Source organism: Planococcus citri, chromosome 4, assembly GCF_950023065.1.
Source record: "Planococcus citri chromosome 4, ihPlaCitr1.1, whole genome shotgun sequence".
NCBI classification, from domain to species: domain Eukaryota; kingdom Metazoa; phylum Arthropoda; class Insecta; order Hemiptera; family Pseudococcidae; genus Planococcus; species Planococcus citri.
Genome location: NC_088680.1, coordinates 52,055,383 through 52,073,599, shown reverse-complemented (window position 1 = coordinate 52,073,599; position 18,217 = coordinate 52,055,383). Strand labels below are relative to the sequence as shown.

Sequence of the window (18,217 nt, the reverse complement as noted above, 5' to 3'; positions counted from 1 at the left end):
TACAAATTGTTCCACTGACACTGTTACACAAAAAGCAACGCAATACGAGAGGGAGAAAAAACCATCAAAGTTAGTCGACTCGGACATCGTAGATTCCTACACAGTACGACGAACTTTAACATGGTGGATTTTTTATCGAGTCATAGGAAGCGTATAAAAGTTAAAGAAAAGCTGCACTTCCCAAACGAAATATCACTTTATTTGGCGTATGGCCAAAAGTTGTGATTTCCAATTGGCATTTTACGGGAAATTTTTACATTTATATTGATGGACTTTGAATGATGACTTTTTTCAATATGTTTCCAGTATAAATACCCCGAGTTTTTCCTTTTCTTTCGCTGTATGTTTACTTCGATAAAGGAAAAAAATCAGTTAGGGGTTTATATCTACATTGTGTATAAAAAAACGGAAACTTCACCAGAGAATATTGTACATTTCTATTAATAAGATTTTAGCGAATTCCTGGACCTTTTTTCCCCTACCCCTACTGCAACTTTCAAAGCTGACAAAACTTGGAATATCTGTATAAGACGAGTTTGTTAACTATTTCAAACATTTTCTTACACTATATACCTACCTACCTAGGTAGGTGCCTTGCCTATATATACAACTCGTCGAATACTTACATATTTGACGTTTTGTATTCCTCGTGGCTGAAAATATTTGTCTTATTCTTAGGCATATAGCGCAATAAGCATTCTTCAAATGTAATAAGTTGAAGTTTGAGTTATTAAATTCGTTTCTAATGTAAACTCCACGTTTCTCGATCTCACACACACGTCAGTCTCGATATAGAATATTCTAAAATAAACCATCTTCTTTCGAGAGATTTTCGCCTCACCGTTTCGAAAATCCTTCTATTGCAACGAAAATTTCTCTTCATTGAATTTTGAAATTAATAACCCGTCCGGGTATTCGTACGCGTACTACATATATGAATAACTGAATCATCGTAGCAATTAAAGCCGATGTCTATGGTCGTTTAATTACTCCGGAAAAAAATAAATAAATACATTAAGACGACAATTTGGCCAAATTTCTGGCGAATGGCCTGTCTAAATAGAATTTTTTACATAAAATTCGACCAAAATATTGCGAAGAAATGGTTTGAATTTGTTTTATAACGAGTTGCCCTATATTTAATGATTGATACTTTTTTCCAACGACCTACGCACCGCCCCACACTCTTCGAGCGAATTTTTTTTCTCATGCGTGTTTTTTTATTAGCCAGCATAGTATCTGGTATACCCTGCAGCTTACAGTTTGGCAACAATTTTTTTTATCACATCGGAACCCAAATGGCGTATCTTCATCTTTATATGTACTATACAATACCTACTACATCTACACCGCCTTCTGTATGTGTTGTAAGTACATGTATACTCTTCGATGCACAAAATAATACAGCTAGGTACCAAACTAACCTACCCAGCTAAAGTATAGTTGTTTTTTTCATGTCTCTGGCTATTCTTCATGAAGAATAATAGCTTATGTACCTTCTACCTTCTCACAGGTGAAGCGCAGTTCAAGTTAGAATTAGTTTGACGAATACAAACGAGTAAAGTTTCATCAAACACTTGATAAACAAAAACAATGGTATAATATTCGTTTTCCTGCGTCCGTCTTTATTACGAGCGCTGACCAAGAGGTTATTCTCAAAGGATACGACTTACTTACCTCGCTTATGTAAGTAGTTGATGACCATTGGGTAAATAAATTCAGCGCAGTGAGTTTCGTTCCTTAACTGATTCTCTTCGTTTGGCCAAGCACGAAAAGTGATTTAAAGTTAATTTAAATCAAAAACTACAAAATTCATTAATTAAGAGAGCTATATTGGCCGATAAACGAGTTCTCGACTTGGAATTTCGTTATTAAATAGGTACCTATTTGTGTCTTCTGCTTTCCCATTTACGTAGGTACTTAATTTTGTGGCTTGCATATGAGACGTCATCGCTGCATGGATGGAATGATTTTTAATTATATGGTTAGAGGTCTGCAAAAAGTGAATTTCAGAAATTAACAATTAATATACCATTTTGCTAAGCTAACACAAAGTTCAAGAATTTGAAAAATAGGTACGAAAAAAGTAAGTCTACGAGTATTTGAAAATATGTTTTCTACAAAAATATTTTTGAGGATGAGGAATTTTCAGCTCAGTTTAGGGTTTATGTTACCATTTGGCAATTTGATTACCCCCCCCCCTCTCCTATTTCATCACTAATCAAATTTAATCAGTATCAGATTTTAAGAAGTTGTAGGGGGGATTAGAGCGAAAAAACCACTGTTTTAAAAAAATCCTCTTTTTCAAAGACCCATATCTCCCCTCAAAAGGCACCCCCTCAGCTAAGCAATGTTTCAGAGCAATAACTTTGAACTCAAAATAAGATCACTACTGAATTTTGTTAAAATCCCCCAACTTTTTCTCCAACAGATTAGGCTAAATTGATTATGAGCTGCTCTACCACTGATTTCCAAAAATCCAATATTTCAGTAGAAATTCAGGGCCATCAAGAGTCTCAATAACAAGCCCAAAATAATTACCATTTCCTCTCCTCTCCTCCACAAACTCAAAATGAAATTGATTCGTGGAAAACTACTTTTTCAATCAAATAGCTTAACAAAAAAAATATATCGAGATTTTAAAACTGCCATTTCGCAGCTTTCACCCAATCTACAACATTTAGAAAATTTTCTTTCGTGTTCATTATTTTCAAATTTCACTTCCATCCTCTCGAATAAGTATGTAAAAAACTAAAAAATAAAAATTCGATTAGAAGGAGTAAAAATAGGGGTTCGCTTACTTTTCACGTTCATTAGGGGAAAATTCGTCCTTCCAGAGAATTTTTCCACGAATCTCAACTGAATACATACTTATGTTTAGAGTGACGTTGCACTTTGCAATTTGCACCGAATGTTACGTAATGAATCAATTTTGCGTTAGTGAAATGGATGACTATCCAATAATTTTTAAAACACACATTTTCAGTTTCCAAAATTTGTTCTTCAAAACTTGAATTCCGACATTCTAAGAAAGGCAAATGAAATTGAGGTAAGAGGTTCGAGGGGACTGATTTACAGTATTTTTATTTTATCCAGAACTCAACAATCATCAAAATTTGAGAATAAATAACAAAATTCAAGTCGAATACTCGAAGTAGTTTTTTTATTGTACCCATTGAAACACACAATAGTCGATAACGATAACAGATAAGATATTACGTCATCTTCTAGCTGGAAGCTCTCGCCATCGTACAAAATTCCTACCACCTTGCCCTAATAGTAGCCTTACTAATAGTACTGATAAGGGCAACGTGCAGCTAAACCCATGGCTAAACCTGGCCATCTAAATGCACCATTGTCTGATCCGATTTTGTCATCGTGTCAACATTCAACGCGTTAAATATTTTATGAAAATGAAAATTTACATAAATTTGTGATGTTACACTTGTACATGTGCGTGGAAATACACGATGTAGTGCGATTTACCCAGTCCAACTTGTTGTTAGTAATTTTCGCTCAGATTTTCTAAAATTATCGGGTCAAGGTGTTGAAGTGTGTAGTGTTCAGTGCAGTGCTCAAGTGCTTTTCATACGTGTATTTCATGACTGTTTAGTTTCATTTTTCAAGCAACGATACCGGGAAAATCAAAACAGGAAGGATTTCTTAAAGGTGAGTAAAATTGAAATATCTTTTGATCATTAATAGATAGTATACTTTACACTGACTGAGGTATAACTAACGAGCTGTGATTTTCAATCTATGTAAGTATCTCGAATGAATTGAAATGGGAAAATCGTTTTGTAGAAAACTAGATACTTAAGTACAATCTAAGTACAATCTTATTTTAAATGATTTGAAAAATGTATCACTTCACTATTCTCCAAATTTAATCTCATCAGTGATCATCAAATTGTGAAAAAAAACGCTTACCTCAAACATACATTGAAATTCACCTAAAATTTGTTAAAAATCCACCTAAGGAGATGTACTTATCTGATTGAAGCATACGTTTCCAAAACGCATCAAGTCCAAAAAAATATTGATAAGAAATTCATAATACTTAGTACAATTTGGAAACGTAGAAATCAGCCATTTTGGGCCGCAACTTTCTGCTAGATGGCCTTGCAACCTCAGAATCTTTGAAAATGGGACTTGAATACTGCGTTTTAGAAACGTATGCTTCAATATTGTTCAGCAAAGTTGAGCTTTCTAAGTTTATAATTATTCCTCAACTTCAAAGTATACCTTATCTTCAAGATAAAACCTCCTTTAAAAAAACAAATACCTATTATGTACCATTCTACAGGTAGGAAATTTCATATGTCTTACAATTTCGTTGTTTTTCTTTTTTCTTTCTTTTTTAATAAGGCCCTTGATTTTTCTCAGAAATAGATTTTCTTCATTTTTTTTCAGTTATGAAAAATTCAATTTTCAGTTTTCACTTCTCAAGTTCTCACTTCTCAGCCATCCAATTTTGATAAAAATAAAAAATAAAAACGAAGAATCCCGATTCCCGACCGTTATAGGGATGTTAACCATAACCAGGGTTGGCAAAAAAACCAGACATGTTTAAAACAGTGTTTTAAACAGTGTTTTAAACAGCCCCAAAAAATTGAAGTGTTTAAAACAAGGAAAGTGTTTAAAACGTTTTAAACGTTGTTTTTTTTGAAATGGAAAAAAAACGTGTTTTTACTGTTTTTTTTCTATTTTTCTCATGAAATTCTCAATTTTTTACAATCACAGTCACATTTAAAAATCATTTGATAACCAATATAAAAATAATAAACAGAAATTTCAATCGTTGGCAGAAAGAACACTACATGATGAATAAAATTTAAACAACAAAAGTAAGACTTTTGAGATTTGAGTTTTGACTACCTATTCATTTTGCTTATTTATTCAAAATTTTGTTTAAAACGTGTTTTAAACATGTTTTAAACACTGTTTTAAACAAGGAATCGATGGAACTGTTTTTAACATTTGTTTAAAACAAAAACTGTTTAAAACAAAAAAAAAACGTTTTATTCGTTTTTTTTCCAACTCTGACCATAACCGTAACCGTTATTATTAACCGAAATGAATTTTAACCACTAAAATGATCAACCAAGAACCATGACTGAAATTATCAATAATTTAGAATTTTTTAACCATTACCGTAACCAAAAAACCAAAATTATTGTTTTAAAATTTTTTAACCGTAACTGTAACATGATTCATTTTATTTTGATTACGGTTAATTTGTAAGTAATTTTTGTGAAAGTTTATGAAAATTATGAGCTTTGATCAATTTTGGCACTGTATGTACGTTTTTAAGCAACTTTAATGGTGTTTTATATAATTTAGGTAAAATTTTGACAACTTCTATGAAAATTTCATCTTTTTTTGATTAAGTATCTTCAGAAATATTTTTCAACTCTCGACTTCAATTAGACGTTCAATCCTGTTAAATTATACAAAGTTATCATCACTCTTTTAGTGATTTGAGTAATTTTGATTTTATAGGCTTTTTTGAGCGTTTTTACCTGGCTTTCAACACTTTTTCTAGTACTTTTTGGCAAATTTCACCAAAATTTCATTAACTTGAAAAAGGTACCTAATTTTTAGTCATATCAATCATTTTATGATCTTTTTTTTGTTAAATTTCACTGGTTTTCAACATTTTTTAATGCAATTTTTGCAAATTTCCCAAATATTTTATTTCTTTCTGGTGGTTTTCATAACTTTTGCATTTCCTTAATGGAGGAATTGAGGAAGAACCGTAACCTTTATTTTTTTGGTCATAACCATAACCTTAATCAATAATTTTGAAAAAAAATAACCGATATTTTTTTCATTTCTCAGTTAGCATCCCTAATCCTGGGCAATGAACAACCTAATGAAAAGGAGCAAACCCATGAAGATTAAAATTCCTATCCAGAGGAATGTATAAGGTTTATCTAGAAGGCTTTATTTCAGAAACGTACGGTGTTTCTTTTTGAAGGAGGGAGAGGAGGAGGGGGTTGTCTACGATTGCCCTTCTACAAACAGAGAAATCGTCCATCAATCGTTGAACAATCCAATAGGTACATTTAAAATTGTTCATTAATTTGTTTAAAAATCTATTGTGTTGGAAAAAATTGTCAGAAAATTGTAACCACTACGAAATCCATCGAAAATTCTCCAAAAACCGACTAAAAAAATAGAACTTCTGCTTTGGAGGTGTGAGGTAGAAGATAAATAGCTACTCTGGCATACATTCATTTACCTGAATTGAAAATTCTAGCAGAAAACTCGGAAGTGCAGTAGGTAATTGTGTTGTGTATATAAGATCTCTAGGTTAGGGTAGATCCGGAGGGGGGGGGGTGTCGGAGGATCTTCTGTTTGAGTTAGTTGAAAGTCGCACCCAGCAATATTTTTAGCTCCAAAGATGCCCTTAGATAGAAGATATGGATCCTCGAAGAGGAGTATTTTCAAAAATATCGTGGTTTTTTGCGCTCTAGCTCCTATAATTCAACTTGTTTTGAAAAAAATGACTCAGTTCCAAGAAATAATATTTGAGAAGATTTTGAGTCGATCTAGACCATTGCCAATTTTTGCCATCAAAATACAATACCACTTTTAAGATGCTACTGATCGGTTGAAAATTTGCAAATCGCTTGTTAGTGAATTTGCGTTTTTGAAATTTTTTTTTATCACTATTGCCATTTACAAAAAATTGAGAGAAATAGTCAGAAACTTACTTACATACTAGGTACTTATCTACATTTATGTACTTAGGTACATCAATTTTTTCATTTTTTCGAAACTGGTAATTATGTATTATGACCAAAAAATTGTCATAACTGTATTCCAAAATATTTTCTCAGTTTCAGAGGTGTTTTGCCATAATTAATGGGAAAAGATTTGAGAAGAAAACATTTTCAAAACACAAATTTCTAACCGTTCAGTAGAACCCTGAAAGTGGAATTGGATCATCTTTTGAAGCTAGGCCATTTTTCCCAAAACTGGTTAGGTAGATGCTAGAGCGAAAAAAACACGATCTTTGGAAAATTCCCCGTCATCTTTGAGGACCCATGGCAATATCTCCTCTTTCTAGGAACACCTCCGGAACTAAAATTTTTTCTGAATGACTTATGTACATCTTAAAATGAAGGACTCCACAGAATTTGGTTAGCCTAAAATCCTCCAATATTTTATTTCACACTCCATCCTGATTTAGGTAGATATTATCATTTTTAAGACTCATCCTTTTAAAAGTAAAAAGTTCGCTTTGTATTATTACTATAGGTAAAACTTTTTATTTCTACAACTAAAATACAAAATCTAAAATAACATTTCTGTACCAGGAATTTCCATCAAGCATTTAAAACAGCTGTAATCATTCTTCAACATAATGAAATTTACCCGAAACAAATTTAATTTATCTAATTTTTGACGAGCGAAAGAAAACAGCACGCGGAAAATTCGCGACGAAGTGGAAAACTTATCTATAGCATTGAACAAAGTTACAAAAATACCTGCGTAGGTCTACGTATAACATTGATTCTGGACGTCAAAAAATCTTATACTTACGTAATCCAAACAGGCCTAAAATCTAATTAAGTACATTTCATTCTCGTAATTATTTTTAAAAATCAAATTTCACGTAAAAAAGCAACATTAATTTCGTTTCAACATCATCGGATAAGACAATATTAAAAAACTTTTGTTTTTTTTTTCATCCAACTTTTTTTAAATTTTAAAGATGAAAGCCTACAAAATTCGTTTTTTTTTTCTTATTTTATTTTATTTTTTTTCGTCGTCGAATCGAATTCGTAGATGAAATTACCTACACTGGAAATTTCTATAGGAAAAAATTCCAATAAACGCGAAACTATCCTCGAGAGACCAATTAACCTGCGCACCCGTTGCAAATACTTACTCGCGTATACAGTTTAGGTACTGTACTGGCAACTCATACGAAATGTAACCAAACTTAATAAACGAAAACATTCGAAACGATCAAGAATATAACGCACACGATGGTAAAGAAGTAAAAAAAAAAAAAAAAAATACCAAATAAAAACACCGCAATTTCCGTATAATATTGAATGAAGGGTGGATGGGATTTTATAACACTCGGAATCTAAGAGTAAAAGGCGTTAACATCGGTAAACTATAGTAAAACGTCTGTGACGGTTTTCATCTCAGTCGTGATTCTACCAGCATCCGAAAAAGTATCGCGAGCGTAGCCAACATGCCCCATAATAGTTCGAAAAATACCGCGAAAATGTTTACGTCACGTGGAAATTCAATGGTCAACATTACGGATTTTTTTATCACACAAATTTCTACGTATTTTTAATTTTAATTTTTTTTTCAATTTTAAATGTACGAGTAATTATTACGACGTGTTTTTTCCATACATCTAATTTCGCGCCTTATTTTTCATCACATTTTGAAATTATATTAAGTTATTTTACGAGGAAATTATCTGGTGATTTTTTTTTTCGAATAAATTACCCGTTGAATAAAAAATTATCTTTGTAATGTCTTAAACAGGTAATTTTTTTATCAAACTTGGAATTGATTTTTAAGATTAGAATTTTTACCTCGAGAACATGAAATGTGTAAAGTGTATAATTATGATAATCTCGAACGATGATGAAAATTTACGTGAAAATTGGTTCGATTTTTTTTCGTCTTGTTAATTCAACGTGGAATGCATTCGAAATTAGCATTGCAATAAATCATCTTCACGAATTTATTCCGATTACGTGCGAGTAATTTTACATTGGTAGGTATATTCAGGTGAATTAATTCCTGAGAAAATTGTCTATAGTCTTCGTTTATTTTAGGTACTACATGAAGAATTAATTGATGCAAAAATCAATCATTTTGAAAAAATTTTGGCAAATTTTTCTACTGAGAATTGATTGCTATCAAAATACATTTTATTTAAAAAGATTGAGACAAAGCAATATGAAAAAAAATCTTGATAATCAAGCTGATGTTTTTAAAACCCAAGCACAGCAACAAAAAATTCATTTTTTTCGTTTTTTCAGATCATTTCTTAAAAAATTATCGTGCTAGGTACTTGATAAGTTATTTTCTCGTTCAAGGTCATCGAATTACCTACGATTTGTTATCGTTGCTGTATACAAGATGAACCGTCGAACCGGTTCTCCAGGCTCTCTTATCAATTGTGAATTCTCTCCTATTACGAATACGAAGCATCTCGAGAATTGAACAATTTTTCATTTTTTTTCAGGTAAGTGCGCTGATAATTGCTAAAAATGGATTATTTCGTATGATTTACCGAAGATGGAAATCATGTGGTTGAAAATTCAACCAAATTAGCGAACGTTTATAGAGATGAAAAATTACTCACACGAAGCACGACAGCGAAATGGTAGGTAATGAGATTACCCTCTGTAATTTTTTTCACCATACGTTAAATTGTAGGTACTCGAAACTATAATCGATTACTCGACCAATTTGTCCAGTTTTTTTTCGCTTAGTTTAGAAATGCTTTTTACCACGATGCAGTTTTCGTGAATGTAATTTTTCGTAACATCGTTATCATCGTGATCATCAACTGATATATCAGTTGACATTCCATAAGAGTTTAATTTTCTTCAATCTCGAAATAAGTGTAGCAAAAAGTACGTTTATCTTATATACGAGTACTTGGTTCTCATTTCAAGCGTATAATGAACGAGTGACAAACCTAATGAAATATATTGTGAAAAATAACATTCTTTCGGAAGAATGAAAATAAAGAAATTGCATATCTATGTAACATTTTAATAAAATGTACTGGATATTACAGCTACAGAAAAAAATTTAAAATAAATTTATTTCAAGATGTTGAAAATATGTAGGTACTGGAAGTCTGGGAGTTTCCATTGCCCTTGCTCTTGCTCATTTTTCATGGATCGTGAGGTGGGATTTATTTTGATAAATGATCGCTAAAAATAAAGATTTAGGCTTCGGGCGAAGTATAAAAGTGTAATTATCTTGGATAATAGTATCTAAATTTAGACACCATAAGATTACAGGAAATTAGAAGAATGAAATTGATGAATTGGAAAGTTGATGTAGATGTGTGGAGGAAAATTAGCATCAATAGCTGACCTGTGGTTGCCATTTTTTCTATAGGCTCTGATCTCTTGAAATGTTGGATTTTGTGGGGAAAAATTTTAGGAAATTGTTTCCACCAAATTCATGGAATAAATATGTACCAAGTTTACAGGGTTACCTACAACCCCCCCCCCTCAAGTTTACTTACCTATCTACCTGTAATAGACACCCATCTTCCCTAAAAAAATTTGCAATTTCTTTTCATTTTAATTTTTCAATTGTAGCCCAGTCTTTCTTCAAATTGGCTGAAATTTCAAATTTTCAATAATTGAAAAGAAAATAGGCTCTGAGAGAGCAGAAGGTTGAAAATTCATAATTTGTCATTACTTTACTTTTTCGTAAAAAATAAAAAAAAATTCTTTAAGCTGGTGGAACAGAGTTGTTTACAGAATAATTTTCTACCATAAATTTGTTATTTTCAATTATTATTGTTTTTTGATTGCTTGGAAATTTGAAATCGACCTGACGAGACGTTTCTTATTTTGCAATCAAGGAATCTAAAATGTTTCAAGAAGGGTATTTCCTCTGTTGACCATCTGAAAATTTTAATGAACGTCGACTGTTTTGCAAAAGTTGACCTTGACTTTGATGATGAAAAAATTTACAGCAACACGAGCATTATTTTCTCATCAAAATTAACAACTTTGGAAGATGAGCGACGACGTTTATAAATCGAAGTGTGAATTTGAGGTACGGATGAAAGAAATGATTTTTTATTAATACCTACCTTACTTTACCAAATTTCAACATACAAGTAGTCGTGGTATCACTTAAAATAGTTTTATATCTACCTAATCATTAATATGAAAAAATTCCAAAGTTGAAGCGTAGATTGAAAACTGCCCAGAAAGATTACAGCTTCAGTGTGAGATTTTCGAAATTAAATTATTCAGACGATCCTTAGCTGGGTTTTAGAGCAAAAAATTTAATGCTGAATCTGATGGTGGCAATTCTGGCAGCTTCGTTGAAAACTCACAAATTTGTGGTAATGCGTATTGAAATAAGTAAAGTTGATGAAAAAATGTAGTCTTTTTTTCCATTTTTCCAAATTTTGAAATATTTGGCTTCATGAAAGTTGTAATTTGGTCTCAAATGAACGTACTCGTAGTAAAAATGGTAGCTTCCCAAATCAATGTTGACCCATGCCATAAGTAGTTTAAAATTTTAGCAAACCTGAAATATCTTTAGTTCAAACTTTACCTGCCAGGTTGACTTCCCCTCTGCTCCAAAGGATCGTCTTCATAGGAATACCTCTGTAAAGTATATTTTGTATCAGTGTAATATATTATGTAGCTTCATTTTTTCCTTTTTCAATGGACAATTATGATAGGTACCTATCTAGTTACCTACATTTAAAAATTATTATTTAAAAATATTGCTTCTCAGCACTCCACAAAAGCACTTGACGCTGGTCTTTTGGGTAATCAAGAGAAGTAGATCAACATAATATTTTATTTTCATGCATTTTCGATCATATATCTGTCTCAAGTTATGTGGCGTAATTTCACTTCCTCTATTCCTCTTCCTGTTTGTCTTACCTATTTACTCGACTACACTTAGTGGAAGTCCATCATTCTCTAAGGAATACAAAAAAAGGTTAGATATGTATTTTAAACTTATGCTTAAAGTTAAAACATGACTGTCAGACAGTCAAGTGGAAACTTTTTTTCTCATCCGGATAATATATTTTATTATATGCGATATAAGATGGCTCTTACTTTGAAGTTTCGTCTTTTTATAGTTCCACTTCTGAAGTTGTTCAATTTTATGAGAAAATAATTTCCAATTTTTTTATTTTCCCTCAAAATCCAAAAAAGTTGTTACGAGAGCCCTAACCTAATTAAAAAAATCAAAATGAAAAAAAATGTAATTCATCTGAGAAGTTTTTTTCTGCGTCAGGATTCTTTTTCATTTGCAAGAATAAGAACCTCCCTTAGTGCACCAAAACATTTTAATTTTCTTGTACAATTTGAAAAAAAATAGTGTTGGTAACATGTTTTTAAAAAAAAATTACATTTCTATGTCAGAATTTGTCTAAATAACTGATTCCCCCCTCCCCCCAAAAAAATCGCCGATCTGCCAAACAATGTTGAACCTCCTTTGTATCAAGTCCCCCCCCCCCAGCAAAAAATTAAAATCCAAGTCCGTTAATTAAACAATTTTTGAAAATTTCCCCACTTTTTCATCATTAAGGGAAAAGGGTAATCAAAGCTACCTAAATAGTGCATTTTTTTTTATGAAAATGAACTTTTTTCATTTTTTTTGAGGGGCTGAATGTTCTATTCTTTTATCATAGGAACTTGACAGAGGTGCGCCGCGCTAGTGTCGCCTTGTTTCTGATTGGCTGATGAAAGGTCCCCGAATAAACATTGGAATGTATTGTTGTGAAAATTGAAGGAAAATTGTTGAAAATTGCTGATAACAACGGGACCTTTCGTTAGTTCCGGTGTTTTTTACTATAATTTCCTAGAGCGCGACAGTTGTCTTGTCAAATCCCTATGGGAGGAATTTTTTGATGAAAATGGGCAAAATTCCAGGATTAGAGGGTACAAACGTAAAAAATTTAATTTTCCTTCATTTTTCCATTTTTTTTCAGAATGCGGTGCCAAAAAATCAGAATTCACTATTTTTTTAAAAAAATCACATTTGAACTTTTGGGGGACCAAATTTCATGGGAAGGTGCCAACAAATCAGAATTCCGTTTTTTTTTTTTGAAAATCACTTTTGGACTTTTGAGGGACCAAATTTCATGGGGAGGTGCCAAAAAAATCAGAATTCCAAGTGTTTTTTGTTTGAAAATCACGTTTATTTTGGACTTTTGGGGCACCAAATTTCATGGGGAGGTGCCAAAAAATCAGAATCAGTTTTTTTTTTTGAAAATCCCATTTTAATAGACTTTTAGAATTTGGAGAGCCAAATTTCATGGAGAGCACTGAGCGGGTGCTAAAAAATCAGAATTCCAAGTGTTTTTTTTTTTTTTGAAAATCACGTTTTGCGGGACCAAATTTTATGGGGAGGTGCCAAAAAATCAGAATTCAATTTTTTTTTGAAAATCACATTTAAACTCCAAATCTAAAATTTCAAACAGTTCGGTTCCATTGAGAGGTAAAAATGTCACAAAATTCAAAATTTTTCAAATTTTTGAATCCTTTTTTCATAGTTTTTGAAATCACTCATTTACGACTAATATACTATCTTTCACAATATGCTACCTATATTTTTACTATCCAACAGAACTTTGAACCATTTTATGAAAGAGAGGGGTGGAATCCGTGGAATTATGCGTCTCAACAAACTCCAAATAATTAATTTGAAAATTTTCATCATAACAGAATTTTTCACACTCCCGAAATAAACGCTTTTGTTAAACCCAACACGTAGGATAAAAATGGACTAAATTTAAGGATTAGAAATTGATGAACATACAAACGTATAAACATTTCATTTTTTTCTCATTTTTTGAGAAGGAGGCCGGGTGGAGAATGAGGAAAGGGAGGGGTGTCTAAACTCTATTTTTTCGTCAATGAATTAAGGGAGTACAAAACTACATATCAAATACTTAGTGCTTTTCTGATATACACAAATCGACGAAATCCAAATGCTAAAAAAGGCACAAAAAATGATTTTTGAATCCCAGGTACTGATGATTATTGATTATGTGAGAGGAGGGGGGGGGGGGTGAAATACCACCTCCTTTGAAATCAACTCTCAAAAATATATCAACTACTTATTTTGCAAAAATTGCTCGAAATTAATCTCCCCAATAAGGCAAAAAAAACTCCTCCAAATTGCTTCGATTCGAAAAATGCATCTCATTACGCGCCGAATTTAAATTTTCTTCTGTTTAAAATCACAAAGCGACGAATATCGCGAGTACAAACAGACGAAAACTGTTGAAAAAATAGACAAAAATACACGAATATCAATAAAAAGTTTAAAAAGTTGAACCAAAGTCAAAATCATCGCGAAATTTTCAACATTTAAAATTTTTTTCATCTTTTGTTCTTGAAACAGAAAAAAAATACGATTCGATAAAGGTTCAGATAATAGCAAAAGAAAACGATGGAAAATTTTTCAAGTTTATGTAAATTTTCAACTAGTACAAAGTACACTTACTTATTGTGGAAAATTCGTTTTTAAATGACTCGATAGGAAAATAAACTTTTACAATCATTATTCCAACTTTTTATTCGATTTTTATTATTGTAGAAATACGTGTAATTCTTTTACCATCTCGTCGATGATTTCCATGCAGAATTTCTCGTTCAAAGTCGAATTAGCCCATTTATGGAGCCCATACTTGTAAAAAACTCACTCAATTGGTAAATTTAATCTATGGGTAAAAAAGGATTTGTTTTCAATTTAATTTAATTACAGGTATTCTCCAACACAAACAATCCCTATCACGAAAATAAACACCTACAACTACCTATAGGACTCGTATTTTTACTCACAGAAATAAAACACGAACTTATATTCATCGAGAGATCGAGACACACGAAGCTTTTAAAAACAATTTTTCAAGCTGGCTATTAAAAGCAAAAAAAAAAAAAAATCATCTCACATTTTTACGTATAGAAAATCCTTCTTTTCTGTTGACTCGCGATCTGCCATTAAATGTACATTAAGATTTTCTCTCGAGTTGAAAAACTAGATAATTGAATTTTCAAAACGGAGTATTTTTTTTTCCTTCGTCGCGTTGGTTTTTATCAAAGATGAAACATCAGAAGGCGGCTATCATATTTCAAGAATATCTAACCAAGTCTGAAAATAACATTAAATTGAAAATTCCAGTTAATATGGTATCAAAATCATTCGCTCCTATTGTCCTATATATTTATTATATAGGTTTAAATAAAGCGTCGACGTCATTTTTTGACTCGTCGACGACGAATAGAGAGGGCTGTCTCTCTCTGTCTCTCTTGAGAAATCGTACAGAAAACATTTAAAAACAAACGATCGCGATCGCGTTTTGTAAAACTGAACGAAAATTTAGTTATTATAGTGTATACCTAGTAAGAGAGTAGAGAATACCTAAATATGGGTAAATATTTACATAGCTAGATCAACGTGTAGTATATAATGAACCGTTTACAAGCGTATTAAAACATTATTATAAGATGAGAAGGCAGGTTGGCAAAAATGAATATTTTATTACAACTTACTCTTACATATACGATGAGAATATTTCGCACGCCTTAAGCTTCTGACTAATATTTGTTTAATTTTTCGCGACACGAAGATTTCCTGTTCTGTGCAATCAAACCCGCCCTTTGTATCTTTATTATTAACCTACTATTATGTAGTTTGGAAAATTACGCGGTAATTTAAATTAAAACCCGGCAACTCGACTCGAGCCTGTTCGACGAAATTCGCTACTCAAATCAAATTGCCATGGCGAAAAAAAAAAACAAAACAGAACAGGGGGCTTAAAACTTGTTTATTTTAATATTCGAGATTACCTATATGCTCGTCTCCCTGGCTATACCTAATCCTAGTCATTATAAATTTGTTACTTATTGGAAAGGTGGGAAAAAGATGCATTTCCGGTTTTCTCGCTCTGCCGAATCGATAGATCTCCGCGGGCGTTGTACCGCAGTTCAAAGGAATCTAAGCCAGAAAAGTACCTACACGAGGATGCTATTTCACGCAGACATATTCGTACCATGGTTTTCCCCCCTTAGCCCCATATCTGGCCGACAAATCGAGCCCAAGGGTGAAATGACGAAATACTTGAAATTCTGCTGCGCTCAAATGAGATTAGTTTTATACTTGATAACATCTTCTGTAGTATAAATGTGCACATCGAACACGCCGCAGTTGGGTGGAAAAAAAAGTCCAAAAAACCTCTTAAAACGTTAACATCAAAAATACGCTGGGTACACGACGATAAGCCAAAAGCCCAGTCGTGTTTTCTTTTTCAATTTCCAAAAGATCAATTTGATTGGCGTGTTACTTACGTTTCTCTTTTCCACTATTTAACGTCCAATTTGGGGTACGTTCATTTAACTCACCACCGACGAAATTTCCAACGAGTTTTATTCGAAAATTAATCTCGTAATTGAAATTACTAACTATACACGATACGCGAAAATTTCATCGATTAAAATTACTGTGTTAGCGATTTGCAGTTTTAAAAAAAAGCCACCGAACGGAAATTTTTCCATTTGCCAATAAAATAAAATAAAAAACGCCTATCGAACGAGAACTAGCCTACCTGCTGCGAATTAAAAACTCGAGAAAAGTTTTTCATAATAAAAAGCACCGAAGAAGGAAAAACACACCATTCGAAGTATTTCTACTCGGTCTGATTGCATTTTTTTTTTTACCCCTTCTGGGCAAATCTGCTTTCACTAATAAGAAATTAGTCGGACTTGGCGTTTCATTAATGAAATTAAGTTCAATTTTCAGCTCGTTTAAATTAATGCAGACGCTTGTTTATGTCTCATCGAGCACCATCGTCGGTTAGAAAAAAAATTATTCCAGCAGTGAAAAAATCTTTTAAAACGTGTTTGGAAAAATTTAATCTTCTGATAGACTTATTTTATTTTTTATATTTTTTTAAAGCGTCGAGTCTTTCGAGCACCTAATTCAAAATATTGTAGCTGTATAGGTATGCAAAATAATTTTAGGCGCTTTGCTAAAATATTTTTCTCATTCGTTTCCATCAAAGAAAAAAAATTGTCACGTGCGAAGTGAAAAAAGAAAAGAGAAGTTTTTTATGGGCTAAAATTTTGTCACCAATACATTCATTCGATTTAGTGCGAAATTTAAACTCTTTAACGTAGATTTTCAACTAAAGAAGAGGTTTCGTTTGGAGGAAAAAAATACCATTTTTTAACAGAAAGGAAATTTATTTTGGCATTTGAGCGATTTTCTTGTGTATAGGTGTATTTTTTCTCTGTTGCTCTCGTATACTCGTACTACCGACTGCAGTAACCGATGATTCTGTACTGATAATGTGTTCAATGAACGTGATTAATGATCGAGCTGACCGCGTCAACTACCTAAATGTAATAAATAACGTTTTAAATAATGACCAAGCTATGACGAAATGATTCATACTTACGGATGAGATTTTTTATTCTCCGCAGATGATTACCCGATTTTAAAGATTTTCCAGGATATAATAGGGTTGAATCTACTGTGGTGAATTATTAGAACAAATGGCAAAATTGTCAATTTTTTACTTATGATGCCTGAAATGAGTATTCATCAGTACATGGAAAAATTTGGAGGTCCATGAGATGGTTGACAAAAAATTCAATTGCTTAATCGAAAAATTGAGGATCTTACAGTTTTTTTTGAAGGTTCAATTTTTTTTTAAATGTCATAAAATCTCAAAAATAGTGAAATTGAGTGAGAAAAAGTGAATTATTTTTTAGGAACCACAATCCAAAATAAAATTGTGCAAAGTACCAAAATTTGCGAATGGAAAATTGCAATTTTGGGATCATTTTTCCAATACCAACAAAAAACCTTTGGAGGTGTTCGCATCCGATTTGAAGAGGATATTGCGATTCTTGGAAAGGGCTTGATTTTAAATCTTCATGACTAAAATTTTATCTGCCTATATTAATTATTGGCGGATTTTTGAAATTTCAAAATAAACTATTTTCGAAAATTTATCCTTGATGAAAATTATGAAGACCTGAATCAAATATAAACTATCTCGAACCAAATTTCAACATTTTCGGTCATTCTGGAGGCTCCAGCGCGATTTTCGATTTCTCTAGAAGTTTAAAATTTCTCAAGAAGGCGTGAAAATTGATTTGGGCAACTAAAAATGAAACTGTGGCTTATTTTCGACTTATTAAACAAGTTTATCTCAGTTTGGGTCGATTTCAAGGTAAAAGTCGCAAGTGAGTTTTTTAGACCAGAAATTTATACAAAAAAATCCAAAATTTTCCGTTTGTGGACAAATTTCTGAAATTTGAACGAATGGCTTTGCCTTGTCTGAAATCAACTCCATTTTTTTCAAATTATTATCGAAATTTGATTTTTTTAAATCTCATATAGAATTGTAAAAACAATGAAATCATCATAAAAATCAAAGAAAATGACGAAAAATTGATACTACGTAACGCTAAACATTCTTAAAATTACATTGAAACAA

General features: G+C 32.1%; 1 protein-coding gene across 4 annotated transcripts in view; it reads left to right on the top strand.

Moving 5' to 3' along the window:
• The first annotated feature begins 8,151 nt into the window (after nucleotides 1-8,151).
• Nucleotides 8,152-18,217, top strand: part of LOC135844985 (cardioacceleratory peptide receptor-like) — a 295,508-nt gene continuing 285,442 nt past the window's right edge. The window contains exon 1 of one of the 4 annotated variants that reach the window (XM_065363405.1): nucleotides 8,152-8,520. The gene's annotated coding sequence lies outside the window, so the exon portion shown is untranslated. The other 3 variants (XM_065363408.1, XM_065363406.1, XM_065363407.1) reach the window with 3 other exon arrangements.